At 42.4% G+C, this 26569-nt stretch overlaps 1 long non-coding RNA gene across 1 annotated transcript; it reads right to left on the bottom strand.

The window, feature by feature from the left end:
• Positions 1–7890: 7890 nt before the first annotated feature.
• LOC123452038 lies at positions 7891–16224 on the bottom strand. The gene is made up of 5 exons (XR_006632556.1): positions 15830–16224; positions 15659–15746; positions 14088–14278; positions 8374–13926; positions 7891–8213 (listed from the first exon to the last, which is right to left on the bottom strand). It is a non-coding gene; the product is annotated as an uncharacterized LOC123452038 (long non-coding RNA).
• Between the last annotated feature and the right edge of the window lie 10345 nt (positions 16225–26569).

A 26569-nucleotide genomic window follows, 5' to 3' on the forward strand; every position in this document is an offset into this window, starting at 1 on the left:
ATTAGTTAATCATTGTGAGGAAACAGGAGTTCTCGTATAATTGATACCCCCTATGTTCCAAAATACAATGTCTATAGATCTTTGTTCAAGTCAAAATTAATATAGTTTGACCAAAAATATAGAGAAAAATCAACATCAACAATATCAAATAAATACAATATAAAGTTATATTACTTGGATGTTGATTTTGTTGTTACTAGTTGCATCATCAAATTGGTCCTATATATACATTCAATTTGTCTTCACTTGGGGGCGTAATTAGCAATGTGCCATTTACTACTGTTTTACTTATCTTTCTATTCAACAAAGCACTCGAGTTGGGGTTGATTCGGTGATGGTCAATGCTACATAGGCAAAGGGCCGCAAAACAAGTGGAATCATCGCCAAGAAGCTTTGTATAGTTTTTTCTTCAATAAGGTAAAAATGTTTGCCATTTCATTATTAGTTAGGGAGCAAATATTTGGTCGATAAATTGGAGGATAAAAGGGGTGTAAGACAGGGTCCCAACAGACTAGGCTAGGCATTAATCAACACACTGACTAATCATTAGCTAGGACACCATGGGTTATTAAATAGGCAAGTGTTTTTTCATGTCTTATGGATCCATTGTCACACGAGTGATAAAATGAATCGATACTTATCTAGAGAAAACAAGATGCTTACGGTCCTGTGATCGGTCAAACCAGATGACCCGGTGTTATGATTTACTCCCTCCGTTTTAAAATAAGTGTCTCAAACTTAGTATAACTATGTATTAAAGTTAGTATAAAGTTGAGACACTTATTTTGAGACGGAGAAAGTACTTCTTTAACCCATATGATCTTCAAGAAGAAGAAAAATCTCGCGGTTCGGTGAGAAAATAGCACAAAGTTTCTATCAACGGTTCGAGAAATAATGAAGGAGACGCCTAGGCCAACCTCACATAGTAAAGATCAAGTCTTTTCATACTCACAAGTCGTAGACATCAATTGTGCAATGCAATGTAATGAAAGATACACAATACTAAAAATATATTTGTGAAAGTTATGAAGAAACGTGTGACAATGCAACTAGAGTATTAAACATGAGACCAGCCAAGACAAGTTCTTGTTGGCATATTTCAAATAGAAGGGGCATTAAAGATGTGTCATTTTCCATGCATCATGACATGAGTTGGCATTGGGTATAGAGGATTGGTGTTATTAAAAACAATTAGTCACTACCTCTGTCCCTTAATGTAAGATATTTTCGCACATATTTTTAAAATCCTATACTAGTATTTGTTAGGGCATCTACTACGATGGCCCACAAATTTTCTCATGCGTCCGTCCGCGGATAGGGGGCGCGAGGGGGGGGGTGGTGGGGGTGGGGGGGAGTCCGTATTGATGCAGAAGAACGCCATCATACCATAGTTGCATACATTTCAACCAGCCTTTAAAGAAACCAGGCAGAATTCATGTAAAACGAACGATATTCATCAAAATTTTGATAGAAAGTAGCACAAATCATCCATACATAACATGCAAATTAAGTCTAGTACAACAATGTCTCAAATTAAACTAGACTCCATATGTCCAACAAGTTTTTCATCAACGGATCATGTCGTTCCACACATACTTTCCCTTCAGCTTCATCCAACAATGTGTGCACATAAATGACCGTTCCTATGTCCTGTGATACACCACGACAACGCCTGAGATCTACATATAATGTGTAGACCAACATTGAATGAGTAAATTAATCAAGAAGTTGAGCAAGGAAAAGAAAAAACATACAATCTCATCCTCTGCAACGTGCAATGGCCACCTTACGTCGAGTCGATGAACCACGTGGCAAAACTTGGTGACGCAGATATGGATAATGTGCCAACGATGTGACAATGACCTCATGTTGTCTGGTTGAATGATGTACATGTCGTAGGGCGTAATGTGCTTTCGTGCGCGAAAGGTTTCGTGCACTTGCTACCAGAAGGCCTCCCCTTTGCGTATGGAATCCGTGGATACGGCCAACCATGCATCGCACAACAATTCATCATCCATGGTTGAGTAGCTTACCATCCTTCCTACTCTAAAAAACGACATAGCATTAGAAAATATGCTCAGTGACATTTGATCGAATACTTGCCGGGCATGGTGTCCGCCATGGAGGGTCATCGAGAGGATGATCGAGTGTACATGCGAACAAACGACTTCAGGGTGGACAACTCCGTTGTAAAGGCTAGCGGGGCGCGCCGGTGCTGGTTGCGGACGTCCGCCAATACCTGTGTGGCGGCCGGAGAGGTACAACAACGACGACGAAGGTCGAGGGTGCGGATGCAAAGTAAGAGGAAGAAAGGACGTAGTGGAAGAAAATGGGACCAGGAGACCAGAAGGGGGATTGGGAAGGCCGGGTTATCGGATTCCTACGTGTCTGGTGTCCGGACGCCCGCAAAGCTCCCCTACGATTGTCTTCAATTTACAAGAAAAAGGCGTCCAAACCGCCCCGTAAATCCATACACACCTGCGTTGGATGGCTTTCGCGATTCAGACAACGTTGTCTGGATGCATGCGGACGGATGGATTGCTTAGGTAGTGAATCATTAAAAAAGCAACCTATATGAGATCACATGTAAACCTCATCCAAACATGCCTATTTGTTTTTAATTTGCTTGGCTGGTCCAGCTTGCTCACACGTCGATCTTCTGGTCAATGGGCCCAAGCCAGCAACCTGGCGTGCTTTATTAGACAAGAGCTTCCAGCACGACCAACGATTGCATGCTGATGTTAACCGCGATATTTTTTCTTTCCACAAACGATATCCTCAACAACCGGCCTTGACATAGCAATGGACAATAAGTAGATCGGATTCTTTCAAAGTACAATAATATTGTAACGGCGGTGCTTAACTTTATATCGTTAGGTAATCATTTGGTGATGGCATGAAGCCACTAGCTACGCTAGTTACAACATCTTGGACTGAAGAACTGAACCCCACTCCATTACACTGTGACCAGAAAAGGAAAAGCAAACGCGATTATTGATGCTCATTCTACTGTAGCATCTAAGACATGGTCACGTGAATGCCAAACACAACTGTAGCAGGGGCAGCAACGTAAGCCGTACTATGATTGATGTTGTCATACCGAAAGGACCCTAAGAATATCTCTTCATCGATGGAGGAGCAAATCCCACTCTCGAGCTATCTAGTCTCTTGTTAAACTTTTCGATGAACCTGTAAGTTGTCGTTATGATTACCTAGTTACAGATTATGTTTGAGCAATCCCAAAGCTCATCGTACGATAAGAAGTGACTACTATACTCCCAAAGGGACATAAAACATGTTAATACTTTGTGTCATGACAATTGATTTCAGAAGATATTATCTCAAAGTATAACAAACAAGTTTTTCCGTCGATTCAATATGATCGTTCTTCTAACGTCATAATCTCAATGTTGTTTTAGGACTAGCATTACGCTTAATTATATTCTAAGATCTGAAAAACATGATCACCAACAACACTTGAACAAGTCTTAAAGGCAAGACTAGGAATCTCTAATTAACCGTTTATCATTCCACACGAGCATATGAGTTTTTCACTGAATCACATATTCCACGATCATATAAGTTATAGCGTAGAATATAAACTCTTAATTATAAATATGTAAATCTAATAATACGATATTATTACCTCTAGGGCATAGTTCCAATGGGGGTTTCTCTTCTGGTGCTACAACAAGGTTTGCCCGACTCCAGTGTGGGTGGTGGGGTATGACGACAATGCGTGTTTGCTCGCTCCAAAGCTTGTAATTGTCACTAGGTGTTCTACGAGCATGAATATAATTTTTATTACTTTTTGTTTTCCTTAGACTGCCATAATGTTTGTAGAATAGATCGGAAGGTTTTCACCCAAAAAAGAGACCAGCCAAGACTACTTTGCGACACATTTCTATAGAAAGAGCTACTAAAAGCACACCATTGGAGCCTAGGACACAAACAAAGGTGGGCCTCGGACAGAGACAATTAATACAAATGGAGCCTCCGGATTTGATCAAACGAGTGGTAAAACAGCCAAACACCATGACTGTCATGGAACAACTAATGCAAACGGATAATTAAGGGATTTGCTATGGCAACATAGATGAACAACTCTACTTTTTACATCAAACCCTCATGCCATAAATTTTACACCTTGTACATCAAAGGCTTGAATTCTTGTTCTAGATGCATTCCAGTCCTAGACCACTAGTACTAACTCTCAACATGGACACAATTCAATTTTCTCTTACAATTGTGTCTTATCCAAAAATGAAGTCACGTAAAGCTGGCCATCGCAGGACAAATGCTAAGGAGATGCGAAAGCGGACCTCATAGAATAGACTTTATGGTCAAGTCTGTTATAGGTTTATCTTATAGCACTTGCTTGTTGTCTTCATACATCAATTATGCAATGTAATGGTGGGTGAGCACTAGTAATAAATTTGTCAAATTTATGAAGAAACAACCGACGGTGTAGCTTTACTGTTGCTTGGTCATGAAGTGGTAGAATTTTTCACAAACAACTGACGGTGTAGCTATACCTTTCAATTCCATTTTCATGATATCATATACATAATCAACCACCTTGAGTTAGTGACGGAGAGATTTTATTGGTATATATCTAAATGGGCTCATGATATCTTATTTTATAGGTGTGGTAATTAATTAACTAATCATTGTGAGGAAACAAGAGTTCTCGTATAATTGATACCCCCTACGTTCCAAAATACAATGTCTATAGATCTTTGTTCAAGTCAAAATTAATATAGTTTGACAAAAATTATAGAGAAAAACATCAACACCAACAATATCAAACAAATACAATATAAAGTTATATTACTTGGATGTTGATTTTGTTGCTGCTAGTTGCATCATCAAATTGGTCCTATATATACATTGAGTCGGTCTTCAGTTGGGGGCGTGATTAGCAACGTACCATTTCCTACTGTTCTAGATATCTTTCTATTCAACAAAGCACTCGAGTTGTGGTTGGTTCGGTGATGGTCGATGCTACATATGCAAGGGGTCGCAAAACAAGTGGAATCATCGCCAAGAAGCTTTGTATAGTTTTTTCTTCATTGAGGTAAAAATGTTTGCCATTTCATTATTAGTTAGGCAGAAAATAATTGGTCGATAAATTGGAGGATAAAAGGGGTGTAAGACAGGGTCCCAACAGACTAGGCTAGGCATTAATCAACACACTGACTAATCATTAGCTAACACGCAATGGGTTATTAAATAGGCAAGTGGTTTTTCATGTCTTATCGATCCATTGTTACACTAGTGATAAAATGAACCGATACTTATCTAGAGAATACAAGATGCTTACGGTCCTTTGATCTCTCAAAACAGATGACCTGGTGTTATGATTTACTCCACACATTCCAAAATAAGTGTCTCAAATTTAGTATAACTATATACTAGAGTTAGTATAAAGTTGAGATGCTTATTTTGATACGAAGGAAGTACTTCTTTAACCCATATGATCTTTAAGAAGAAAAAAAGTTTGGCGGTTCGGTGAGAAAATAGCGCAAAGTTTCTATCAATGGTTCGAGAAATAATGAAGGAGACGCCTAGGCCAACCTCACATAGTAAAGATCAAGTCTTTTCGTACTCACAAGTCGTATTTGGACTTCAATTGTGCAATGCAATGTAATGAAAGATACACAATACTAAAAACGTATTTGTGAAAGCTATGAACAAACGTGTAACAATGCAGCTAGAGTATTAAACATGAGACCAGCCAAGACAAGTTCTTGTTGGCATATTTCAAATAGAAGGGGCATTAAAGATGTGTCATTTTCAATGCATGGTGACATGAGTTGGCATTGGGTATAGAGGATTGGTGTTATTAAAAACAGTTAGTCACTACCTCTGTCCCTTAATGTAAGATATTTTTGCAAATATTTTTAAATCCTATACTAGCTAGTATTTGTTAGGGCATCTACTATGGCGGCCCACAAATTTTTTCATGCGTCCGTCCGTAGACAAGGGGGGGTGTCCGTCTACATGGATGCGGAAGGACGCTATCATACCGTAGTTGCATACATTTCAACCAACCTTTAAACAAACCAGTTGAAATTCATGTAAACCAAACGATATTCATCAAAATTTCGATAGAAAGTAACACAAATCATCCATACATAACATGCAAATTATGTCTAGTACAACAATGTCTCAAATTGAACTAGACTCCATATGTCCAACAAGTTTTTCATCAACGGATCATGTCGTTCCACACATACTTCCCCTTTAGATGTATCCAACAGTGTGTGTGCACATAAATGACCATTCCGCTGTCATGTGGTACATCACGGCAATGTGTGTAGTCTACATATAATGTGTAGACCAACATTGAATGAATAAATCAATCCACAAGTTGAGCAAGGAAAAGAAAAACATATATACAATCTCATCCTCTGCAACGTGCAGTGGCCACCTTACCTCGAGTCGATGAACCACGTCGCAATACTTGATGGCGCAGATATGGATAATGTGCCAACGGTAGGACAACGACCTCATGTTGCCTGGTTGAATGATTCACTTGTTGTAGGACGTAATGTGCTTTCGTGTATGAAAGGTTTCGTGCACTTGCTACTAGAAGGCCTCCCCTTTGCGTATGAAATCCGTGAATACGACCGACCATGCATCGCACAACAACTCATTCTTCATGGTTGAGTATCTCACCATCCTTCGTACTCTAAAAAATGACATATCATTAGAAAATATGCTCAATGACATTTGATCGAATACTTGTCGGGCATGGTGTTCGCCGTGGAGGTCATCGACAGGAGGATGGAGCGTACGTGGGAACAAACGACTCCAGGGTGGACAACTCCATTGTAAAGGCGAGCGGGGGGCGCCGGTGCTGGTTGCGGATGTCTGCCAATGCCTCTGTGGCGGATGGAGAGGTACAACAACGACGGCGAAGGTCGAGGGTGCGGATGCAAAGTAAGAGGAAGAAAGGACGGAGTTGAAGAAAATGGGACCGGGAGACCGGAAAGGGGATTGGGAGGGCCGGGTTGTCCATACACATCCACGTTGGATGGCTTTCGCGATTTTGACAGCGCCGTCGAGATGCGTGTGGGCACATAAATTGCTTAGGTAATGAACCATTAGGAAAGCAACCTATATGAAATCACGTCTAAACAGTATATTCGTTTTTAATTTGCTTGGCTGGTCCAGCTTGCTCATACGTACGTCGTTCTTCTGGTCAATGAGCCCAAGCCAGCAACCTGGCGTGCTTTACTAGACAAGAGCTTCCAGCACCACCAACGATTGCATGCTGATGTTAACGGTGCTGCGGGCGCAGAGCTGAACGGCACGTGCGGTTGAGATTGGGCCGCATGTGGCTAACCAATTTATGTAGTCAACCGGCCGTAATATCCTCAACAACCGGCCTTGACATAGCAATGGACAATAAGTAGATTGGATTCTTTCAAAGTACAATAATATTGTTGCACAGTGCTTAATTTTACGATTTTGCTATTTTACAGTCGAGTGTTTTTCAATTCGCTGTCATTCAATTTTCTGTTCGTCCGATCTGGCGCTAAGATTCGCGTTGAGAACTCTGGTTTTTAGGCGTTGTGTATGTAGTATGTATTTTTGGACTTCAATAACTGTACTTTTTTTAGTATTTACACTGTACTTCTTGGTGATTTACACTGTACTTATTTGGTATTTACAGTGTAAGTTCATCAGTTTTTACAGTGTAAGTTCATCAGTTTTTCCAAGTGTAATTCTAAGGGATTTGGAGTGTAATTCGTAGGATCTATGACTGTAATTTATGGGTGTTTACAGTGTAACTTCATCAGTAAATACACTGTAATTTTATAAGTTTCACTGTTTTGACTTAAGTTGTTCTATTATTGGTTAGAAAACTTGACTAATGTTCAATTTATTTTCAGTCAAATGTTAAATAGACACTTCCTAATTTTATATCGCTAGGTAATCCTTTGGTGATGGCATGAAGCCACTAGCTACGCTAGCTACAACATCTTGGACTGAAGAACTAAACCCCACTCCATTACACTGTGCCCAGAAAAGGAAAAGCAAGCGCGATTATTGATGCTCATTCAGTCATTCTACAAGCCCAAACTCATCTAAGACATGGTCACGTTTATGCCAAACGCAACTGTAGCAGGCGCAGCGACATAAGCCATACCATCTGGTTAGACAGCCGGAGGAGACAAGTGATCACCAGAAGCAAAATGGTCCACCTGATAACAATAAGAAAACAATCAAATGTTAACTAGCTGCTAGCCAATTAACATGAATACAAATGCGACAAATGAGTCCGGCTAGACAGCCAACTGATAAATTGAGCTGCCTACAACAAGAAAATTGAGTTAAAAACGAATGATATAAAGGTGACCGTACCTTAATTACCCCAGACCGATGTATGGGCTACAGAGTCTCGTCGGCGGCCATACCGGCTGATGGAGGTGCCCCTCTCGGACACGATCCTCTGCAACATGGGTTCAGCCCCATCCTTTGTACATATGTGCTTCCCATCGCATTGGATGAGCATGAGCTCGGTAAGGATGTGCTTCATGCTCGGCTGCAGATGTGCTTGAGGACTCATGCATGATACACCGAGTATCGACGCCACAAAATATCCTCCCAGTGGACCGAGCCATGGTTGTGCTCGCCGATTTTGTCTTTGGTTAAAAAGCGGTCGTGTAATAGCTTCTATGCCATTTCAGCCAAGCTTTTTCCTCGTCCAACGCCTATGGCAACCACGCGAGTTGTCACCTCAAGCAGAATGACACACCAAAAGAGTAGATGTTAGTCTCCTAGCTCGTCCTTCTATTGTACTGATAATATTATGTGAAATTTGCATTCATTTAGCGTTTGAGAAGGCCTGCTGGATTTGAGATTCTGATCGGGGGACAATGTATTCGTGTGTCTCACAAATGGCTGACATATGGTTTTATTGGCTTTGTTTAACAACTATTTGAGCAAGCCCAAAGTCGACGAACTTGGCATAGATCTCTGGGTCAAGAAAAATGTTGCCTCACTTGATGTCCCGGTGGATAATACCATGTCCGCACTTTTGGTGGATGTAGTTGAGGCCCTTGTCTTCATCAATAGTGATGGAAAGCCTCGTCGACCAGTCCAATGGTGCAGGGGCGCCCTTGTAGTCATAGTGGTGCAACCAGTCGTAGAAGCTGCCCTTCTCCATGTGTTTGTAAACAAGCAAGTTGGCATATTGGCTGGAGATTATGCAGACCATCTTGATTATGTTCTTGTGATTGATGTTCCCCAATGTCTTCACCTCCAAGTCGGGCTGCTTGTGGTCTAGATTTTTCATGTTGCATACCTTCTTAACAGTCACTATTCTGCTTCTGCGATCCTCAGTGAGACCACAAAGGCCATGGAGGTGGACATGATACACCTTCCAAGGCCCGTCATAGTTGACAATGTTCTCCTTAGATATGTTGTTCAGCACGTCGAGTTCCATGAAGTCCAGAGGTGTGAATGGTGTCATGTTTCAATCATTCGCGACTTCTTTCAACACTTGTGTGTTATTTTGACACCAAAAGAGCAGTCATATGAAGATGCTCATGCTAGCGATAATGAAAGTGACACCGAGCACTAACAATAATATCATACACTTGTGGAGGTGGGTGCCTCCATGGGAGATTGGGAGATTTATCCTCGAGACCCACTTGGCACAAAGCCCATGGTTTTGAAGGAAGTTGTGCTTGTAATTTGCACTTCGCAAAGAGAGGGGCACATCCCCATTGAGTGGTTAAAGGACAAATTAAGGGACACAATTGAATGGTTGCTGAACTTAGGTCGAATTTTGCATCTTAGATCGTTGTTGGACAAATCAAGTACTATGAGTGAGGAAATCATCTCCATGCTCCATGGCGGTAGTGCACGTGATACACGATTGTTGCCGTTGTCAAGTGATTTGAGATTCCACAAAAATGTAATTGATGTGGTATGGATCTAGGTATGTTGTCCCCACTAGGTGACAATTCAGAAATCCCGTGGAGATTGCTTATGTTGATAGGTAGCTCTCCCGAAAGGTGGTTATTCTGCATCATCAACACTAGTATCTCAGTCCCAAACGTCGGGATCCAGCCAGAGACGTGGTTGTTGTGCATCTCAATACGAGAGATGTTCGAAGATCTCTCTTTCAGCATAGTGTTAGTGAAGTTGTTGTTCAATGTTTGCATTGTATGCACGACAATGACCATCTATTCATCGAAAACTTGCCCGAGAAGTAGTAGTTGTCAAGCATAATATTATCGATTGAGAGGTAGTTGTCAATGATCATCGCGAGCTTGTAGGAGAAGCAATTGTTACAAACTACTATGTTGAATATTTTCTCATGAGAGCATAACTACTCCGGTAGTGAGCCAGACAAGTTGTTGTTGTAGAGCTTCAAATTACCAAGCGGTGAGTGCTTACCACGTTCATATGGTACCTAACCCTAGAGCATATTTTCGAACAACTGGATGCATTGTAGGTCGGGAATGAGGCGGGCTATAAACTCAATGTTGTATAGGATGATAATGGTTAGTTTATTGAGAGTCCCAAAGTCTTCTGGTATGCAGCCACTGAGTTTGTTTGTCGACAATTCTATATTAATCAAATTCACCATAGTGGTGTTGCATGACAACTTCTGATGAGTCCTCTGTCATACATGTACACGATCTCGAGATTTTAGTGCTACCACATCTACACGAGGATCGGAACACTCAGCTAGTTTCCCCACATGTCCAAAAATAGTTAGTTTCTTTAGGCTTGAGAATGCCTTTCGAATCTCGTTGGTGAAGCCATTTGTTCAAGAAGCAGTTTCTAGAGTGTGTAAAGCTCGTCCATCGCCATCAGCAGAATATTATTGAAGTTATTGTTAGTGAGGATGAGATCCTTCATCGATGGTGATAGCCAACTAATCTCTTGAGGAAACACTCCATGGAAGCCATTGTAGTAGGGATCAAGGTACCGAACCCAGGAGTAGGCGTAGAGCATGATGCCAAGGAATCTCCGTGTGAGCTTGTTGTATGAGAAGTCGAGGTGGATTAGGTACTTAAGGTTGCACACATATGGAGGGATGTTGCCTATAAAATTCAAATTCTTGAAGGAAAGCTCCATAACTAGGCTTCCACCTCCTGCTACACAACTGACACCAGCCCAGCTGCAATGATCGGTTGTTTTGCTCAACACATCATTGTAGTTGGTGTCTTGTCAACTGTGGCAAGCGGTGGAGGCCTAATTACGGGGATTTCCTTCATGCATTTGAATCTTACTGGCAACATACCTCCTTATATGTGCAATCTCAAGTACCTAATCCACCTCGACTTTTCGTACAACAAGCTCACTAGAAAATTCCCTGGCATCACTCTCTATGCCTTCTCCTGTCTTCGTTACCTTGATCTCCCCTACAACGGCTTTCATGGAGTCCTACCTCAAGACATCAGCCAACTATCACCATCTATGAAGCACCTCAACCTAACTAACAACAACTTCAGTGGAGTTCTGTTGATGCCGATGGTTAATCTTTCGACACTCCAGAACATGCTTCTTGAGAGGAACGGCTTCACCTGTGAGATTCCATAGGCATTCTCAAGTCTAAAGGAACTAACCATGTTGGACCTATGGGGGACAAGCTTAGTGGTTCAATTCCCTCTGGATCTAGGAGCACCAAAGGCTCTAGATCGTGTACTTATATGACAATAGACTCACCAGGGAGCTGCTGTGCAACATCGCTACAGTGAATTTGATTAAGATAGACTTGTCGGCAAACAAACTCACTAGATGCATACTATATGGCTTTGGGACTATCAAGAAACTAACTATCATCATCTTATACAATATTGATTCCACATGCCCCATCCCCATAAGCATGGGCATCATTCCTAACCTCCAATACATCCAGTTATTCGACAATATGCTCTAGGGAGAGGTACCACAAGAACATGGGAAGCACTCGCTGGTTGGAAATTTTAAGGTCTACATCAACAACTTGTTTGGCTCAGTGTCGGAGTAGTTATGCGCTCATGGAAACTAATCAACATTGTAGTTCCTAACAATATCTTATCTGACGAGCTCCCAATGATCATTTGCGACTACCTCTCGCTGGAAAACATTATGCTCGACAACAAAAACTTCTCGAGGAAGTTTCTAGGAAATATATGGTGGATGTCCTTGGCGCATATGGTGCTAATATCAGACAACAACTTTACTGGCACTATGCCCAAACAGATATCTTCAAATAACTCTCGAATTGAGATGCAGCGCAACCACTTCTCTGGCTCGATCCCGACGTTTGGGACTGGGCCACTTGTGTTAATGGTGGAGAATAAACAACTCTCAGGAGAGCTACCTGTCAACATAAGCAATCTCCACAGGCTTTCTAAATTGTCACTAAGTGGGAACAAGATACCTGGATCAATACCAACATCAATTATATTGTTGCAGAATATCAAATAACTTGACCTTAGCAACATTCGTATATCAGGTGCAATACCGCCATGGAGCATTAAGATTATTTCATCACTGGTAGTGCTTGATTTGTCCAACAACGAGCTAACATGCAAAATTCCTCCCGACCTCGGCAACCATTCAATTGCGTCCCTCAATTTGTCATTTAACCAACTCAATGGGGAGGTGCCCCTCACTTTGCAAAGTGCAAATCACAACCAAAACTTCCTTCAAAACCATGGGCTTTGTGTCAAGTGGGCCTCGAGGATATATCTCCCAACATGCCAAAGAGGCACCCACCTCCAGAAGTGTATGATAATCTTGTTAGTGGTTAGTGTCACTGTCATTATCGCTTGCATGAGCATCATCATACGTCTGCTCTTTCGATGTCGAAAGAACACACAAGTGGTGAAAGAAGTCGTGGCTCGTTGGAAAATGACACCATTCACACCTCCAGACTACATGAAATCCGACTTGTTCAACAATATATCTGAGGAGAACATTATCGGCAGCGGCGGGTCTAGGAAGGTGTACCATGTCCACATCCTAGACTTGATAGTGCCACTGAGGATCACAGCAGCAGAATAGTGGCTGTCAAGAAGATATGCAACACAGAAAATCTGGACCACAAGCAATTCAACTCGGAGGTGAAGACATCGGGGGGCAGTAATCACAAGAACATCATCAAGCTGCTGTGCATAATTTCCAGCCAAGATTCCAAGCTACTTGTTTACGAGCACATGAAGAAGGGTAACCTCGACGACTAGCTGCATTGTCGTGACCGCAGGCTCCCCTAAACCATTGGACTGGGCGACAAGGCTGATCATCACTATTGATGATGTCAGGGGCCTCAACAACATCAACCAAGAGTGCAGACATACTATTATCCACCGGGACATCAAGTTAGGCAACATTTTGCTTGACCCACAGCTCCATGCCAAGATCGATGACTTTACGCTTGCTCGAATGGTTGTCAACCCAGGCCTATTCCACCACATGTCGGCCGTTTGTGGGACACACATGTATATGACCACTGGTGAGAATCTCAGATCCAACAAGGCATCTTAAACATTTTCATTGACCACTAACTGAATGCAAATTTTGGAATACTATCAGTACAATGGAAGGGCGAGCGAGAAGACTGGCATCTACGGTTTTAGTGTTGTTCTGCTAGAGCTGACAACCGGCATGGTCGCCAAGGGCATCGGAGGAGGAGAAAGCTTGACTGAATGGGCATGGCATGTATTACAGGGTCGCTATTTAATCAAAGATAAAATCGACAAGCATATGCGTGACTCGGCTCACTTGAAGGATATCTTTGTGGTGCTACAACTCGACTTATTCTACATAAGTCCTCGAGGGCATTTGCAGCCGAGCACGAAGTGCATCCTTACCCAGATCATGCTCGTCCAAAGCGACTGGAGGCACATACGTACAGAGGCTGAGGTAACCCCAAGTTGTGGACCATCCTTTGTCATCCTTATTTACATAGCTCTATTCACAATAATGTATTAAAAGAATATAGTGTAACTTCTCCGATACCAAGACATAGTTAGCAAAAAAAGTTTGGAACACTGATGGGCAAGGAAGAAGACATGTATAAGAATATCATAAATCACAAAGTATAGTGCAGATCATATGTAGGTAATATTTACCTTGGTTTCCAGAAATCATAAAACATTGTGGTCGGCTATACTGCCTGAGCCCAGAAGCTCCAAGAGGAAGCTCAGGTTTTTCCAATGCTATGTGCTCAGGCGTATATCAACTTATCAAGTAAGAGGATGGAGAGCATACTCCAAAGGGCATAAAAATGCTACTCATATGTAAATGAGATGGATTTAGATATCTGCAAAAGAAGGGAACAAATCAACATCTTTATGAAGAGCTTATTACAAGATAAACATGGAGAATCAAAATCCAATATAACAAGATGGCAAAAATAATTAATATATATATGGACTTCAACTTGTGATAAACTAGCATATGACAAGCAAAACATTTACTAGTCGATTTTGTCTCCCTCGTGTGCGGACGCACGTTTGCGGATGGCCTCGCGGAGAGTTGTGCCAGCTACCACGGTGGGGCGACACGAGGGTGCTCCTCCCCCCCCGCCCTTTTCCCTCGTGTTCGGTGGGGAGCTCGGTATGAGGGATGGGTGGCCTCGATGCGGTCGCGTCACCTGTCATCGGCACAGTGCCGGTCCGGATTCGTCCGCTCCCCTTTCTTCCACGTTCCCCGGCCATGGGTGGGTTAGCGCAGCTCTGCCGGTGGTGCATCTGCGGGTGGCTATATCGGTCGAGGGTCGTTGGTTGATCCAAAGTCGGGGCCTTTGTGTTGATCTTGCGGATGCCTGGTTGTAGGGTAGCTGCCCTAGCGGTGGGAGGCACGATGTTTGTGGGCGGAGCGTGCGTCTCACGTGCGGGCGAGCAACCATGGCCTCGCGGGTGGCGTGGTTCCGGGTGGTTGACAGAGTTAGGGTGCGGTGGTAGGGGCGAGTGACACGGTACACCTATATTTGTCGTACCCTTCTTGAAGGCATTACTTTGGAGGCCCGGTTTCGTTGTTGTCTCACTCACCTCTCTATTGTTGTCGGTGGGGTGGTTTGTCGATGCCCGACACCTTTGTTTCTTGCCTCGGATGTGTATGTTGTGTACGTCTCGGTTGTATTCGGTGATGGTTGCTTTATAATATAAAGCGGGAGAAAACTTTTTTTAGATAGTAAAGAAATGTCAATGTTTTAACAGAGCAATAGGCTCAACTAGGGACTGTAGAATAAATAACAATGTGAAAGCAATTTATAGCACAAGACCGAACTTCTAGGAGGGAGGGTATTCTAAGACAATGAAAGACTGAAGGAAACAAAAAACTAAGAGGGTGCTTGGATCAAAGGGACTAAAACTAGTCTCTTTAAGAGGCTAAAGTTCCAAGCACCCCTAACTAAAGAGAGGCTAAAACTAGTCTTAAGGCTAAAATCTTTTAGTCAGGGGTACCTCTACTAAAATGTGTATTAGTCCTCTCTCTCCTTATTTAACTTCTCACACGAGTTCTGGATTGGAGGATAATAAATGGTCATTAACTTGATTTTAGTCTCTATAGTGTTTGGATCCAAGTATGGGTGAGGCTAGCAAGTTTTAGTCTCACTACTTTTAGTCATGGGACTAAAACGTATCCAAGCATCCTCTAAACCAAAATCGGAACTCAGGGCCTTGAAATCACACGCATGTACCTGCATCATACGCATGTCAAATCGATCAACAAAAAGCCAGACTGATATCAGGAGGTCGAAAACAGTTTTAAGCAAATCTGTTGAGGTCCTGCAGAACATATCGACAAATAGTCATCCATTTTTGCAACATCAAGTGGATAGTCAGAGCTTATGTGCAGATCAAGAACATACCCAGAATACCAGCGAACCATGTGGTCAAAATCCGTTTCCAATAATAGTTTCTTCAGACTCTCATACTCCGAAATTGTTAAAGGATGAGTTAGAGTCCATCTATACAACAATTCAAGGAAACAAGGAGAATGAATGAGTAAGTTATATTGAGCGTCTTTTTCTAGCCTATTTTCTTATCAGCTAGACAAACATGTTTGGCTAGCACAAAACACCTACAATTATTAGCAGAAAAAACATGTTGCCTGATTTTTTTAGCAGAAAACACTTACAATTATTTTTTCATCACAAAAACACCCTGGCCCACCTGTCAGAGACCAACAAAAAATATAAAAAACCAAAACGAAATATATATGCTCCGTCCGGGGGCTGGAACAACCGATTTGAGGAGACCACGTTGAGGTGCGTAGTTACCCTAGGCATCACCTATATAATCCAATAAGTATACTGTTGCTTTATATCCTTTCCGGCAAATAAGAAATTTCATCTAAACGAAAAAAAGATGACCGTGGGAAACTGGGAATTGATCTAACATGCTAACCTGCAACCGTGCATGCCAATCCAACAGAGCACATTTCATGTTTACAATAAATAATTAAACTTTATAACTGATATACAAAAAAATACATTTTAAAATATTCCTGTAATTTTAGAAAGTAATAACTTAATAATTTTGACTCTGTCCATATATTTAAATTATGAAATATAATAATTGGCTGCAGGCAGTGCAACCGATTTTCCACAAGTTATTTTTTCTTTTATATCAATTCTTAAGAAAGTAAAAAGTTATAAACTATATTCACAGTAGTAGCAATCAAGTTGGAATTTGTGTGATTAAAAGCATTTGCATACAAGTAAACTAAAATTAAAATGTTCGCGTTTTCATAAAATCATGTATTGTTATAAAACATATTAATAAAATAAAGCAACATTTTTTTATAATAGAAATAATATTCATTTTAGCGTCAGCAGTCTGGAGGCACACCAGGCTCCTATTTATTCTTTAACATATTTTTATATTTAATTTTATCTATACAAGTATATGTATATATATTTAGAAACCACAAAAACTTTATTAAAGAAACATAAATTTCATTTAATAGCATTAGTGTTTATTAAAATAATGAACATTTTTAATTATACAAGCATTTTTAAAAACATATAAGATTTTTCTAAAATTACTTATACAAATGTATTTTTTATTTCATAATTTAGTTATAAGGATATAATTGAAATTAATAAGTCAATACATGAACGTTGTTTAAATAACGTTCTCGGTCTAGTGACACAGGTGCTCGTTTGCATAAGTTTGCTTGATCAATTTCCATGGATATCTTTTTTTTCATTTTATGTAAATGTTTTATTTACCAGAAAGGACATAAAGAACCAGTATGCAAATTGGACAGCAGAATGCCATGCCAATGTTGGCTACGCACGCAAGCGCGCACTCTATAGGTTTGTGGTTCAAATTAAAGCTCGTGTGCACCATTATTTGTTTTGTTCTTATAGGTTGCCGACGGATGAGGCGAGGGTTTTTCTGTGAGAATTTCATTAAGCGATTTTTGCAAAAAAAACCAGGGGCTATTTTATGAACATAAAATGTTGAGTGGGGTTTTCACAAAAAACCAGGTTAGATGCCCAGTCCCTGTCTTCTAGTCACCGAGGAAGGGTCCCATGCCATGCTGGCGCACCTCGTCGGCCCCATTTTCTTAGCCAAAGGCTTTTTGCGCCGTATATGCACGCTCGAGCCAAGTTGTGGCACCCGTTCAATGCATGTTACAACTTTTAACATTAAAATGATTTTTTTTTCCATTAAGTTTAAACACCAATGGTGTAATTGACTCTTTAACATCAAAAGAATCTTAGTATCTACCAGATGGATGAGTTCAGACAGTAGACATACCCAGTTGATCGCTCCACGGCATAATTAGCCATGTAAAGACCAATGAATGTAGCCTACCACGAGTAGACAGGTGAAATGATGTTGGAGTGTTCGGATCCATTGGAAGCTAACTGAAGCACACATACGAGATAAAAATAGAAGAATAAATAAACAGAAGAGAAATCAAAGCACGAACAGAAGTTGAAGTATATATACTAACTTCTCCATAAATGGCCCATTTCGAGAGAAGTGGGTAATCACTGGCAGAGCCAACGGGAGCAAACCAGGACGATCAAAACTGGTTTTGCCACTTCAGGAAACAAAATAGCTCTGAAATCAGCGTATTGTCCTCATTGTCCTTTCTCCACAGTGAAAATGGAACCCAACTAGCAGATTTGTCCCTTGAAAGAGTCCTGTTACCATAGTGGCTGTAGAACACGCAGCAAGCTATACCTATCACCTGTGATGTGACAGAAAATGCACATCTTAGAAAAATCACAAGTATCTAATGAAGATGCATGAACGGAAACGTGAATCGTTGTATGCCAAAAAACTTACTGCACAATTTTGGATTATGGTAAGCATCTCTGGGTTTTTCTCCGCCGTGCGAGAAACGAGACCCAAATACCAGAGTCCAAGAAATATGACATGGAAGAGCGATCGAGAAAACTAGAGAGGAAATATAAATAACAAGGAAGATGGAAAGAATATCCAAGCACATTGACTGAAAACTTCGGAGATGGTATAATGCTGCCAAGAATATATACCCAAGCGACGTACCTGCATTTAGAAACAGTCTCAGGGAATTAATACATCTTGTCTTACTTAAAATTACTTTTTCACAGACTCGAGAGATTGCTTACCAACGACTAAAGTTTGAGTAGTTTGGCTTGATAGTCTTCCTAATCATGAAATGTCTCGAGTGCTCATGTGGGTATGGGTATCCATGAGTCAGAATAGTCCTAACCCTCTCCATTTTAAGGGGTTCAATCCGACGACCAGAGGGCTGCTTATGGAGCATTTATCTTCCCATAAAAATAATTCTCACAAAGTCAGTGATAGTTCATACTCATATTAAAAGCAACCAGAGAGGGCCCTTTGTCACTGGTGAACTGCATAAAGGAAACAATTGTCACAATCTAACTAAATGGCGATAGACCTGCAGAAGATCAATATCAAAACGAACTTGTGAAAAAAGTCACAAGCTACAAAGTGGACATCCTACAAATTTATTAATAATGTAAATGTACTTATTTTTTGTGTTGTATAAGGTTAAAATAGAGCACTCGCCGAAAAGAAAGAAGAGAAATGCAGAGTATCCTCTGTATACTGCCACAGCCACCCAGTAAACAGATAGTACCCTGACCATGTTGGCATGATATCCTACAAGTTATCTCAGCAGCTGCACACTCAACCATGTATTCCCTCTGTAAACTAATATAAGACGTTGTAAATCACCACTACTTTAAAACGCCTTGTATTAGTTTACAGAGGGAGTACATACTGACAGCCATCCCCATCGCAAAAAAAAAAAAAAAAAAAAGACAGCCATCCATCCCATGCTATACAAGCACATGGATTCCATGGGAAATGGAGAGGAGGCTATCATTAGCAGAGGCAGAAACCTTGTCTTAATCAAGACAATAATTATTATGAAGCAAAGGTAGCTCTAACAGTTTTTCTCTGAAATAATCTTGATAAGACAACGGCTACATAGAAGACAGAAGTGAAAGTCTGAAACCATATCCACATTCCACTGTCCAGCACTTGCAGTTAAATGCACATGGCCAGGCCAAGAAATCTACTAGTAGGAAATCAGAGATCTGGGAGAGGAACAGAGATCGCAACACCTTTTGGTTTCCCCTCGATATGCCAAAGACGAACACGAGAAAGCAGAGGAAGCAAGGAAAGTATCGCATGCAGCAGGAAAGGGAGGGGGCTTATACCAATACCAATCATGGTTCTAAATTGCCGGCTATTATCAGCTATAGCTGCCGCTATTGCTGTTTATGCGGTGTCCAGCTATTTTGCTTTTCTTCACAATCTTGCCGCTATAGCCCGCTATAGCCTTAAATTGTTCATCTATAGGCCCAAATAACTCATTAAAAATGTCAGGCGCTAAATTCAATAGCCGGCAATTTAAAACTTATCAATACCCAGTAATGATCCAGGAATGGGACGAACGCCTCTGGCCTGCGGCGAAACTAGTGAAGGTGGGGAAATCTTTGGCAGCCCTGAATCTGCCCCTGCTGCACCTCTCTGCTCTGCTCTTGTAGCTTGCCGGGTGAGTGCGGTGGCGGTACAGTGGTGTCACGTCGGAATAAAGCAGCATCCTAAATCCTAATGTGTGATCGCTCGGCGTCTGTCTCCAAACCTCACCGGCTTTTCTTGTCACGTCCCAAACTCGATCTCTGCTGATCTTCAATGCAGGATTCGGTGGGGATGAGAGAACAATGCAGTACTACAGTAGGTGAGAGGCAGACAGAACAGAACACGAGGGGAAAGCTCAGAGCCTCCCTTGCTAATCCACATCTAGTCTAGAACTCTAGACTTGTACCCTCCGTCCGTCCGTCGATCGACACGAGTCGACCATGCAAGCTTTATTCGTGTCCCGCCATTATTCTCCTCTCCTATCCCGTCGCAGTGCGCTGACTCCAATCATGCAAGCTTTTGTACTCGGCGAAAATAATGCGTACCGCCTGATCGAGCTCTGAGGTTAAGAATGCCCAAATGGTTCAACTTCTTCACAGCATCAGTAGTAATCTTGATACTAGACATAGTATTCCTGACCTTGTATTTTTTCATGTTTCCTACCCATTTGCAGGTTTTTACAGAGGAATTAGTTCAGGCGTGTGTTACTGGTTCACTTACTCGTTGCTACGGCTACAAAATATTTTTGGATTTATGGCATTGAATCCACTAGGACATGGCTGGAGCACGTTAATCCCAATCTAAGAGGTCATTCGTCTCGGTCGGTTTATTGCGTTAGGAATTCGTGAGAATTTTGCTGGCACTTTGCTTTTTTGCATTGTGATGTACTCCCTCCGTTCCTAAATATAAGTCTTTCTAGGAGTTTCAGTAATGGACCACATACGGATGTATATAGACATACTTTAGAGTATAGATTCACTCATTTTGCTTCGTATGTAGACATCTAGTGAAATATCTTAAAAGACTTATATTTAAGTACGGAGGGAGTACCTGTTTAGTGATTATGTAAACTCTATAGTGGCTATCGATTAAGTTCTTTGGAGCATCATTTTGTGAATTCCAGTTTGTTCGCTATCTAGATGCAAATCCTGGGTGGAGTTCCGAGTGTCCAAGCCTTGTTTGTTTGGTATTCTCTTCTAATAAATTCAGATGCAATTCTTCAATTTTTCTGATGTAATAATATTTTTATTCTGTTTGATTCAGTGGTTGTGAATTGGTTGCAGAAATTTGCTAATTCATTAAATCTTGCCACGGTGAGGTATAAATTATGTGGATATTCATACAAACCAAAGTTCCTTGATATTACAGGCTGAGAAGTCCGAATCTGAGTACATTCCATACCACCAGTTCAGTTAAATCTTGCCATTCTCAGTTATATAACATGATACTCCCTCCATCCAGATTTATTAGGCCTACAGACAACTTTGATAGGACCAAGGCAGTGCTTGAAACAAACGCTTGAAAATTACAGCTGAAATTAGCCTGTCAGGAGGCTCCGTTCTAGCTTAAAGTAGATGCTAAATTAATGAGCCGCAACGGTTTACACGCGCATGAAAACGTCATAAACAGCCGACGCAAGAAACAACACTGGTGGAAAAAAGGCCTTTGGTCGCGGTTCGCAACTGCCATTAGTCGCGGTTGCGCAACCGCGACCAACTAAGCGCGACTAAAGCCCCCCACCTTTAGTCGCGGTTTCTTAAGAACCGCGACTAAAGGCCCGTCCACGTGGGCGCCAGGCGGCCGTCGGGGCGGAGGACCTTTAGTCGCGGTTCTTCTGGCCAACCGCGACTAAAGGCCGCCACAGGTTTAGGGTTTTAGCGCGCGCCCCCCCCCCCTAAACCTGTTTTCTGTTTAATTTGTATTGTTTTATTTCTTTTGTGCTTTATTTTAATTTTGAAGGAATTTCATATATTCTACGGTACTACATACATGCATATGAATGTACAATTTCAAACAAATTTGAAATTAGAACCAAAAAGAATTCAAGAGGAATATACAATATATATTCAATATCATCGGATGACCATATACAATTTTGAACAAGTTTCCATACATAATTTAATGCATATAAAGTTCTACGTCCTCGTAATGGTGTTCTCCTTTAGGATGGAGGACTTCCCTGCTGAACCATCCAGCTAGTTCCTCTTGAAGTGGTCGGAAGCGAGCTTCTGGACTAAGCATCATCCGGAGGTTATTCCTCTTAGCATTGGTATCACTCGGAACCCGCTCAGAGGTGTATCTCCGGATCATCTCACAGACATAGTATCCACATAGATTGGTCCCCGCTGGCTGAATATCCCCAGCATTCTTCGGCTTTGACCTTTTGAATTCTAGCTCTTTTTTGAATTCACCGACCTTTGTATCTACGAACCGTCTCCAAACCCTACGAGGCAAAGAAAATTAAATGAACAAGAGAGTTATTAGTTACTTGATATTAGGAAATGAACGAAATAGGCCGATCGATATAGAGCGCAAATGAATGAAAATAATTACTTCTGCAGCATTCTTCTCATGCCGCCCCAAAGCTTTGGATCCATATTCAGAGAGTCGTGGACGAGACATTCTGAGGTGTTAACTTTAATTACTAGCAGAATCCAGTGGAACCTGCGGACACGATACATGCACAGTACGTCATGCATAACTCATCGATTAGCCGGCCACATACCATGCATGGAGTAAACAAAAGAGAATGTGCTCAAGACAGAAACACTCACCCAAAATGGTAAGGAAATAGAATATCACTTTTGAGTTCCTGCTTTGTAAGAAACTGCCACAGGTCTGCCTCCATGTCAGCGGGGTGATGCTCCAACACATGTCCATTAACGATGTGTGGGTCAATGAACCCAACATCATGGATGTTCCTTACTCTGCATTCCTTAATCTTCATTCTGCATGTATAATAGCGGACACAACAATATAGTTAGGACATATATATAGTGCAGGCAATATGAACGAGATGGGGTAGAAATAAATCACTTACAGAACGTAGCAACTGATGATAGATTTGTCGAGATCGCGCAGATTGAAAAGCTGGAACAATTCACTCAGTTCAATTTGTACATAGTAATGTTTCAAGTGATGCTCATGTCTAACTTCCGCATAAATATAATCTTTGGCGCTTTTATTTTTTATGTAACCCTTGTACCATTTCAGCAGACCTTTCATTTGTGGAGGTAGATCCTTTTCCTGCGGAGGCTCGACGAGAGGCCCATTCTTGACATATGTAATTACTACCTCCTTCACTGGCGCCTCATCAAGGCCTAACAGTTCACGAAGAGTAATACCTAAGTTGGCCGCTTGTTCTCTGGCACTCGTTGCAGTCAATCCCTGTGCTGCCGCAGCTTGTATGATCTCGGGGGCATCCGGACCGGCGGCTTCCACTATAAGCGGGGCAATCGATTGTTTACTTTGTTCCCCGAGCTGGGCAACTTGTTTCCCGCTTTTTTTTACTTTCGGCCTTCTCCCGCTCTTTGTTCTCCTTGAACATGAGTGCCTGCCTGCGAAGTTCACGTGCATAGTCGTCAGGCAGATTCTTCGCGGCTTGGGACGGTGTGCTCAAAAATGACTTAGCCCACTTCTTTTGCTCATCAGAAAATACTGGCTTGGGCTCGGGCTCTCTTTTCTTCTTGCAGTCCGCCTTCCATTTCTCCAAATCAGCAGCCGCGGCCGCGTCGACTTCCTCGGCACTACGTTCCCAAGGCCTTGTGGGGAGAGGCTTCAGTGATGGCTCCGGTACCTTTGTGGTCTTAGGTACATAAGGGTCCGGGTTAATAATCCAGGACTGCTTCTGCTTCTGCTTCTTTGCCGGAGGTGGATTGGGGGGCGGCGTCTGATCACCCGCCGGACGAGGACTGGGGGGCGGCGTCTGATCACCCGCCGGACGTTGTGGACTGGGGGGCGTCGGCTGACGTGACGGAGGTGTAGGTGAACCGCCACCACCACCACCACCACCACCACCGCCACCGCCACCACCACCACCGTAGGGGGGTGGACTTGTTGTCCTTGGCGCCTCGCCTGGAAACTTGATAAACTTCTTTTGCCATAGAATGAAATGGCGCTTGACATCTCCAAGTCTTTTCTCCCCTTCAGGTGTAGCAATGTCAATCTCCAGGTCCTCAAACCCTTGGACTATGTCCTCCACCGTGACACGAGCATAGCCATCTTGAATGGGGTTGTTGTGGTGGAGTGCTCCAGGTAAACATGGTAAAGCACTGCCGATGGCTACCTTCATGGACATGTTCCCGATAGGATAATACAGATGACATTCTTTCATCTCCTTTATATCATCCACGGGGTAGCGAGGAGGCTCCGGTGCAGTAATTTCGACCACCAGAGGCTCCGGTGCAGTAATTTCGACCACCAGAGGCTCCGGTGCATTAATTTCGATCGTCGGTGCATCTGCACCAGCCGGTGGGGCCTCCGTGGAAGCCACGCTGCTTCTCCGCTGCTGGCTTCCGAGATCCGCTGGATGATCTTCATGCTGCACCCGAGCTGCATCTCTTTCGGCTACTAGTACACTCATGGTTTTCTTCATCACATCCATTTCCGATGCCAACCGCGCCACAACATCTGCTTCCCGATCCATCTTTCTCTTACGGCTTCTGTAACCGTACGGGTCATCGTTCTGGGGGAACCCTATTTTCCACGGAATGTGCCCCATGCCTCGTACACGTCCTCCGTGTTCAGGATTCCCGAGGGCTTTTGTCAGCGCGTCGTTCTCTCTGTTGAACTTGATCTTCCCCTCTTGAGCATCCCTCATTGCGTCAATAAGGGCTTGGGTGGGTTTAATTAATTTGCCCCGGTAAACACACTCCCCTGTCTCCGGGTTCAGCGTTCCCCCATGCCCGTACCACCAGCTTTTGGCCCTTGGGTCCCATCCCTCCGTACCTGGACGGATTCCTCGCGCCCTCAGCTCGTTCTCCATCTTCTCCAACCTAGGCAACAAAATGCGATACCCTCCTGGCCCCATAATATGATTGTACTCCTTCTTAGCCGCATTTTCCTTATTTTTTTTCGATATTTGAATGAACTGCTCCGATTTCTTTTGCTTCACAAATTCTGGCCAATCATGTTTCAGTTTCTCATATTGTCCTTTGAAATCCGGAGTCTTGTTCTGCTTGACAAAGTCATGGGCTAGATTTTGCTTGAATTTCCGGAATGCGTCGGCCATCTTATGAAGAGCGAACTGTTTGACTAGCCTCCTCCTCTCCTTGTTTTCCTCAATCTTGTTACCCTCCTCATCGAATTTGTTGTATTCCGGAGGTAGAACGAAATGTTCCATAAGCTTCTTGAAGCAATCTTTTTTTGTTCTCTTATCGACAAAAGTGAAACCTGCAGCAATTCGTGCCTTCTTTGGCTCATTCCACTCCTGGACGGTGATCGAGACGTTGTCTCTAACAACGGCTCCGCATTGGCTGACAAACTTGGTGGCGTTCTTGCGGGGCTCCAGCGGCCTGCCGGTTGCACTGTCGACAACCTCGATGGTGCATGTTTCTCCTTGTTTCATCGTCTTGGTTGCGCCACGCTTTGACGACGTACTCGATTGTTTCGACGATCCGGCCGAGGGCTAAAATAAGAAAGAGAGTCGCGCGCGTTAGTACACACATATTTATTCAAATCAGTTAGTTTGTATCACCAGAGGCTCAATGTATATATATACCTCGGCGCCGGAGGTGGTTGCTACTTCCATTTGAAGATCGTCGTTTATCGACGTTTGTTCGGCATCATCTTGCTGACGGCGCCCTTCATCTTCACCGTCAAGGTTCAGATAAGAAGAGATATCATCTTCTTCTTCTCCGGTCGGCACATATAGAATATCGCCGTTTATGATGCCGAACATATGTGCTTCACCGTCCGGATCATAGTTGTCCATAATCGGGTCAGCTCTATCGTCCGCCATTATGTCAGTCCTGAAAACATGTAGTAAAAACAAATTAATTAAGTGAAGAAGGGGGGCGGTGGCGGTGGCGGTGGCGAAAGGGCGGTGGCAAAAGGAGGGGGCGAGGAAGGGGTGGGAGAGGGTGTCGCGGTAGAGCGCGAGACGGGGCGGCAGACGACGGCGTCACGGAGAGTTTTAACTAGAGTTTTTGACCGTGAACCTGCTGCTTCAGCTTTGCACTGGCCGACCGCCGATTCGCTGGTTCATTTGCTAGTTTTTTTCAATTTAGATTGATTAATTATTTAAATTGATGATTTTTTAACTCGATGATCTTTTTTATATTCGATGAAACTTTTTCATATTTGATAGTCTCTGTTCTTTTTCATATTCGATGAAACTTTTTATATTCGATGAAACTTTTAAATAGATAGTCTCTGTTCTTTTTCTTCCAAGACGTTCTTTCAAGACGTTCTTTTTCTTCCAAGACGTTCTTCCAAGACGTTCTTTTTCTTCCAAGACGTTCTTTTTCTTCCAAGACGTTCTTCCAAGACGTTCTTTTTCTTCCAAGACGTTCTTCCAAGACGTTCTTCCAAGACGTTCTTTTTCTTCCAAGACGTTCTTCCAAGACGTTCTTCCAAGACGTTCTTTTTCTTCCAAGACGTTCTTCCAAGACGTTCTTCCAAGACGTTCTTTTTCTTCCAAGACGTTCTTCCAAGACGTTCTTCCAAGACGTTCTTTTTCTTCCAAGACGTTCTTCCAAGACGTTCTTCCA

The sequence above is a fragment of the Hordeum vulgare genome, chromosome 5H (assembly GCF_904849725.1).
Source record: "Hordeum vulgare subsp. vulgare chromosome 5H, MorexV3_pseudomolecules_assembly, whole genome shotgun sequence".
Lineage (NCBI taxonomy): Eukaryota > Viridiplantae > Streptophyta > Magnoliopsida > Poales > Poaceae > Hordeum > Hordeum vulgare.